The sequence below is a fragment of the Piliocolobus tephrosceles genome, chromosome 12 (assembly GCF_002776525.5).
Source record: "Piliocolobus tephrosceles isolate RC106 chromosome 12, ASM277652v3, whole genome shotgun sequence".
Taxonomy (NCBI): Eukaryota; Metazoa; Chordata; class Mammalia; order Primates; family Cercopithecidae; genus Piliocolobus; species Piliocolobus tephrosceles.
Window position 1 is genome coordinate 79,017,666 of NC_045445.1, and position 7,814 is coordinate 79,025,479.

At 37.5% G+C, this 7,814-nt stretch overlaps 1 protein-coding gene across 2 annotated transcripts in view; it reads left to right on the forward strand.

Moving 5' to 3' along the window:
• RLIM (ring finger protein, LIM domain interacting) overlaps window positions 1-7,814 on the forward strand; it is a 30,285-nt gene that overhangs the window by 3,041 nt on the left and 19,430 nt on the right. The window lies entirely within an intron of this gene.

The window sequence follows — 7,814 nt, forward strand, 5'->3', positions numbered from 1 at the left end:
AGAACATGCGGTGTTTGGTTTTCTGTTCTTGTGATAGTTTGCTAAGAATGATGGTTTCCAGCTGCATCCATGTCCCTACAAAGGACGCAAACTCATCCTTTTTTATGGCTGCATAGTATTCCATGGTGTATATGTGCCACATTTTCTTAATCCAGAGTACAAAAGGAACATTAATAATTCCTGGACAACAGGTGCAAACCTTGATTGTCCCAGACAAACTGGGATGGATACTTAGCCTAAATTCATAACCAACTTCTGCTGAAGGCCTGTGGTGCTAGGCCATGTGCTTTACATGCATTATTTTATAATCCTCACAACAAAGCCTCATGAGAATGTTAACTGTTTTATAGAGGAAACCAAAAACCCAAAGAAGTTAAGTATAATTTGTCCTCAGTTAAATAGCTTTAAGTGGTAGAGCCCTCATTTTATCCCAGGCCTGTGTGACGTTATGCTTCTAGGTTTGATTGCTGTCTAATTAGATAGGAAATTCAATGAAAATGAAAGGTTGTAGTAAACAAGTCTGTAGGTTATGTTGCATCAGAAACTTTTGTTAACACTTAAAGATTATCCTGCAATCCCCCCTTTTTGTCTGTTACATTCCTGTTTCAGCTATTATACATGTTTACAAATATTTATTGTTCTATTTTGCAGGCCTTGTAATTGGATGGGCTTATTGATAGATGCTAAATAGTTCTTTGTATATAGTTTGATAATTTAAAATCAGAAATTATTTTAAGAAATAGCTTAATAATGAAATGATCCGGAAATATTAGGCTGGTTGGATATCTTTGAGGTTAGTGAACATGTAGTGAACCTTAAATAATATAGTAGGTCAAATGAGGCATCTGCCTTTATGGAATTACATTATGTGTACATTAATTTTTCCATGGCCATGGTGGATCAGAAATAGAGCAGATCACCAACCAGCCTCCTGTTCTCTTCATTTACAATAGAGTGGATGACCAATTAGAGAATAAAAAGTCTTCTGTCAAACCCAAACCAATGAGGTCCTAGAATTTTGTGCCACTGCATAGGACTGGACAAGTTTTTCTTTAACACAAAGATTTCCAAAACCTATGGCCCATTGATTTCAGAAAGTATCTAGTTTACATAATAAATTGAAGTTTTGATGTCCAATATAAGAAAGCAATAACACTTCTGTGTCTATTTTTCTTTAATTTTTTTTTTCTCAACCTCAAATATGAGTTTCCCAGATAATCCAGCAATTCATTTCTCTTTTTATCAATTGAGGTAGTTTTTAAATACACCTCACTTGGGGGGATATATTTATGAACTTGTGGTTTTTCTCCTGAAATATATAGTTGGTATTTTTGCTCTAGATTTTCCTATATTGTAATGCTCCAACCCAAGGTGGGTTTTTTTGTTTTTTTGTTTTTTTGGTTTGGGGGAAGAGTGGAACAAGTTTTGCTCTGTCGCCCAGGCTGGAGTGCAGTCGCGCGATCTTGGCTCACTGCAACCTCCGCCTCCCGGGTTCAAGCGATTCTCCTGCCTCAGCCTCCCGAGTAGCTGGGATTACAGGCATGTGCCACCACGCCTGGCTAACTTTTGTATTTTTGCTGGAGAAGGAGTTTCACCATGTTGGCCAAGCTGGTCTCGAACTCCTGACCTCAGGTAATCCACCTGCCTTGGCCTCCCCAAGTGCAGGGATTACAGGCGTGAGCCACTGTGCCCAGCCCCCAACCCAAGAGTTTAATCTCATTAGTCATAATAGCACCTACATATTTGGAGACAATCTATAGGCAGAGAGCACTTGGTGCATTATATAGATTCGTGAATTTCTTGCAGTAATTTTGCAACTACAGGTTGGGTTGCTATTAAAACATTTGACAGGCTAATGGTGTTTCCATGATGGTGAACATGTTACTTCCTGGGAGAAAGGAGGTATTTGTGTTTGATGTTTTAAATTTTTTTCTGGAATGACAAAAGGTCCCTTCTGATATCCCCTTGACTGTAGGAAGAAAGGTGTTAACTACAATTTTCATGTTTTATTGATGAATAAAAGTTCCCTTTAGTGCTGATTATAACTAAGACCATATGAATTATCTAAACTGGGACACTTTTGAGAGTGAAAGGGAGAGCCATATTACTAATTGCTTCAGTACAAGTGTAAACCATTACTCTTCTGGACAAACCAAAGATGTATGGTCACCCTCTTCATGTTATTTTTATGGAGGTATACTAGTTCAGGAAGGATAATTGTCATCATGGTTGGTCTTAAATACAAAATTATTTCCTCAAATAATATAACTGATTGGTATAGATAGTATTTTTTAGTTAAGTGATTTTAATTTTAAAAATTGGCTTCACTCTTTAAAAACCTGATTTTTGATGGAAAAATCTTAGGTCCTTAAAATAGTGCCTTAGTTACTGATGAACACCAACATTGTCAGTTATCAGTGATTTTTACATTAATAACTTAAACACATGCACTCTTTGGGTTTTTGAGTCATTTTCTTTTTGACTTCTTAGGAATAATGAGAGAAGCAAGTCAAAATGAGTTTATGGATAAGACCAAATTCTAATTTAGTGGCATAGCTCGATAATAAAAGAATATAAAATGAGTAATTGAAGATTAAATTAACTGTCTAGATTAAAGCATTTGACTGAGATGAAATGTCATAATGGTTTCCTTTTTTAACTAACTTGATCCTGTAGATCGACAGAATTTGGCATGGTCTTCAGTCCTTTGATTTACTGAAGTTCTTAACACACTTTCAGTTTAACTGTTTTAGAGAGTTTTAGTAAAAGTTGTTTGAGCTGCAACTTGGTAGGTACATGAGGAACATTCCTGAGTCCTTTTAGTTTTTCTCTGTCCTTTTCAAGTGGTAAAGATAGAAGAATGTAAGTGGAGGCGAAGCTAACTGCCATTCGGAATCTTACTGCTATAGTAGCATGAGCAGTGGTGGATGCCTTGGTAGCATTTTCTGATAGGCCACTCTTGGAAATTATCAACAAATTGTTTAGTTGGTGAGAGGTATCATGCAATAAGGAAAGTCAGTGAGACATTAACCCTGTCTGTTCCTTTTTTTTAAGAATGCTTTATATTTCTTTTCAACAAGATAAGGTAACCGCGTAAGTGGAGATAAGAGTACATTGAGTGAAATAGTAGTGAGAAAAGCAGAATATCGTAATGTGGCCTAGGTTATATCTTATTTACAGTCACAGACACATAAAACTGGAAAGTACCTTGCAGATGGTTTAATCCGGTACTCTAATATTGATGGTGATTCTCTGGCACAAGAAGTTAAATGAATTGGCCAAATCCACATAACCAAGTTATAGCCAAGACTAGATTTCAGTGTGTCTTTTTTCCTTTCACAGAGCTGAATTTCACCCTGCTACCCATGTGTAGAATAAAAAAAGATACCTGGTGGTTATCAAATATTTGTCTGTTACAAATACCGTGACATTTTAATTAAACATTCTATATATGAAGAATCCCCAACACTTTTGGTGCCTACATACGTGATGGTACTTTTGTTTTCTGGCCTGAAATTCAGCAGTTCTTTATGATTTAACTTTTAAAAAACTGAATAAAGTGTTTTTCATTTTGGTGATGGTATTTAACATTTTCTTCATTGACACAGATCACATGTTATTAGTTCTTATCTCCTTTATGAGGTTCTTTTTTGGGTTTTGTTTGTGGTGTGTGTTTTTTTGTTGTTGTTTGTTTTTGAGACAGAGTCTCGCTCTGTCACCCAGGCTGGAGTGCAATGGCACGATCTCTGCTCACTGCAACCTCCACCTCCCAGGTTCAAACGATTCTCCCGCCTCAGCCTCCCGAGTAGCTGGGATTACAGGCAGCCGCCATCATGCCTGGCATATTTTTGTATTTTTGTAGAGACAGGGTTTCACCATGTTGGTCAGGCTGGTCTTGAACTCCTGACCTCAGGTGATCCGCCTGCCTCAGCCTCCCAAAGTGCTGGGATTACAGGCATGAGCCTCTGTACTTGGCCTCCTTTATGAGGTTCTTAATGAAGCTCTGTTGCAAACAAAATGGATTGCCCTTCTCTTGTCAGTGTGATACATTTTTGTGTTCATACCCATAATTTTTAAAACATTGGCATGTCCTGCTTTAGAACTTTATTACAGAATTTGGAGCTTGAATGAACACATGCACAAGGTAAACATATTCAACATGATTTAGTAGTTACTTGATGTTAGGTTACCTTAATTCCTTCCCCCCCCCCCCCCCCCCCCTTTTTTTTTTTTTAAGAGGTAATTTCTTCCAGGTGACTTTTTTTTTTTTTTTCTTATTTATTTTGAGGCGGAGTCTTGCTCTGTCACCCAGGCTGCAGTGCAATGGTGCGATCTTGGCTCACTGCAAGCTCCGCCTCCCGGGTTCACACCATTCTCCTGCCTCAGCCTCCTGAGTAGCTGGACTACAGGCGCCCGCCACTACGCCTGGCTCATTTTTTGTTTTGTATTTTTAGTAGAGACGGGGTTTCACCGTGTTAGCCAGGATGGTCTCAATCTCCTGACCTCGTGATCCGCCCGTCTCAGCCTCCCAAAGTGCTGGGATTACAGGCGTCAGCCACCGCACCCGGCCCCAGGTGACTTTTTAAATTTTGATATGGAGTCTCACTCTGTCACCGACTGGAGTACTGTGGTGTGGTCTGAGCTCACTGCAACCTCTGCCCCCAAGCTCAAGCAATCCTCCCACCTCAGCCACATCAGGTCCCAAGTAGCTGGGACCACAGATGGGCATTACCCTGCCTAAGTTTTTGTATCTTTGGTAGAGACAGGGTTTCACCATGTTGCCCAGGCTGGTCTTGAACTCCTGGGCTCAAGCGATCCACCAACCTCAACCTCCCAAAGTGCTGGGATTACAGGTGTAGGCCACCACACTCGACCAGCACCATGCGCAGCCAAGATGACTTTTTAAAATTGGTTTTTACACAAGCATTTCACTTGGTGTTTCAGAATTTAGTTTTGTAAGATCTGTTTTATTAATGGTATTTTTGGATGCCTTAAGTCTCCTTAATTGGGTACTATAATGTAGTGTGTCCATCAAATATAACATGCCTGTGTTTATGTTTAGCACCAGGTCTCCTGACTTGTTAGTACTGAACAATATGTTTTAAATGACTTTTTGCCTTAACATTATAACAATTAAATTTTTTAAAAGTTTGGTGTGCATGGGTTAGAAGAATTAAATGAGATACTACATTTAGCAGTAATCAGAAAGTCATTTACATAATTTATATTAATATATAATAATAATGACTAGAAGAAGTTGAGATTATTAACAATACTTTAAAATTCTCAAGGTGAATAAAATCTGTTTTAAATAAGTCTCAGGCTTGGTGTTCTTGCTGGCCTTTCCTCCCCAGAATTAAATTTACCTGATACAGTCTCATTCATTGACCAGATGAGTAGCTCTTTGAAACGATTGGGCAGAATTTCTAATTTGGTTTCTTGTTTCCAGGAATGGATTTGGATATATTGGCACACAGTACTGTAAAAGAAATAAGCTTAATAAAATATGCTGTTTATCTAAGGAGCAACTGTATTTTAAAAAATTACTAAAAGTTGACTTATTTAAAAATAAGTCCATCTAGGTTTGTGCTGCTTATAAAAGGTGTTTTGTCATTTTGGAATTTTTCATACAGGGAGTGAACATGCTATAAAAAGCTCATAGAATAGTTTAGTCATCCCTATTGGGATTGAAGGAAGGAATGTGTTTTAAAAGTATAGAGTCTTGGGATATGTTGGAGGGCAGTTATCTTAGTGAAAAGTTGACTGGATTTGGAATGCGGAGACCTGGATTTAATTACTGGCCCTTTCCATTTACTAGCCACATGGTTTTTGGTAAATCACTTTCTTTCTCTGTGCTTCTGTTTCTCACCTGTAGAGGTGGTGATTCCTACTTCATGAGATTATTGTGAAGATTAAATGAAATACAGGTGTATGGGCTATGTAAATACAGGGTGATGAGTATTGCTTATAGCCAGAGAGAGACCTAAGTGACTTCAAAACAATTATATTTCGTTGTCTAAATTACTGTATGTTTCACTGGTAATCTTCGTAGAAAAACAGCTGATGCTAATCATATGCTGAAGTCAAAATTCTGACTTATGTGAGATAACTAAAGAAATAGATTTATGACCTTCTCTTTTACAGTGATGTTGAAAGATCCCAGGGGTGTATAAGGATTCTTTTTTTCCTCTTACTACTTAAACTAGAAATGTACCACAGTGTTACTCACTGTAAAGTAGAATCTGGAGACCTGTTTTGTTAATATGTTATTCTTCAGTAATATTTTCACACCCAAAATGGAGATAGAGCTGTATTTGATCATTTGGACTATGGTTTCCTGATATTTTTGGCATGCCTAAACTTTAAAATGTTTGTTTACACTTAGTAAACAATAGTGGCAGATTACATCTACCTGGGGCAGAATTTGTGGTTTTTAGATTTATTCCATTTCTTTTTTTTTTATGCCACTTAGTGAAGGACTGCTTAAAGTAAGACCGGGCTCATTGGGTGTGTGAGAGTAAAATTAGTTTACAAGGCATTTGAGAGCATTGCCTGAATTCTTGATTTCCATTTTCTTTGCAAATGTAATTACCGCTAGTCCAGGGGACCTCTGCAGGTATTGTAGCCATAGCTTACTCTTTAAATTCCCTTTTAAGGGAAGGAGTGCTTGCCAGTGCTGAAATGTCTTGACCCCCCATTCCAGTCCCTGGGAAATGCTAAGTTAATGCAGAAAGGATGGAGTCTTTGAAATAAGTGTGTTGCAGGAATATCATGGGGAAAATATTTTCCTTGATTGTCTCTGGCATGTATATGGAAGGATAGGGGGAAAGGAGACAGCAGCATATTAGTATTATTGAAGACGTAGTGATTTGGATTTGTTCACATGTTGCTTTATGAGTGTGTCTCATTTAAATTTTGAATTAAAATTTAGAAATCTCTCTTTCATGGAATGAAATCCAAGCCCATCAAGCAGGAGCTGTTTAGGATTCAGAAATCTCTGAAATCACAGTGTCAGGAAAATTTTGAATGGAGGTATAATGTTTTGTCTCTAGTTTCCATGTAGGAAATAGTAGAAATTCTAAAAGGTCAAGAATGAGTCTTGAAGATTCATGAGCATAGGAAAGACTTATCTATCCCATGAGTATTGAACATTGTAAGGTATTGAACCTTATTGTTTTATTTTTGGAAAACTTAAAGGGGATGCAAATAGTGGGTTTGTAGAGCATGAACAATATATTGGTCACATTTAAAACTCTCCCTATTTGGGATTTCTTTGTCTTACAAAGAAATACTTTAAAGTTATGCTGCCCAATATGGTAGCCACTAACCACTGTGTGACTGTTAGACACTTGAAATGAGACTAGTGAAACTGAAATGTTAAGGTTTTTTTTTTAATTTTAAGTTTAAAAAACTGAAGTAGTGTAAAATGTTTTTCCACAAAACACAACTTTAGAACTACATTCCATTTTATCTGTTGAAAATTTAGCATCCAACTTGTGATAGGCTCTAAGTGTAAAACACACACCAGGTTTCAAAGACAGTATTTTTTAATGTAAAACATCTAAATAATTTTTTTTATGTTGATATGTTGAAATGATTTTTTTTTTTTTTTTTTTTTTTGAGACAGAGTCTTACTCTGTCGCCCAGGCTGGAGTGCAGTGGCTTGATCTCTGCTTACTGCAACCTCCACCTCTTGGGTTCAAGCAGTTCTCCTGCCTTAGCCTCCAGAGTAGGAGTAGCTGGGACTATAGGCGCCTGCTACCAGGTCCGGCTAATTTTTGTATTTTTAGTAGAGACGGGGTTTCACTATATTG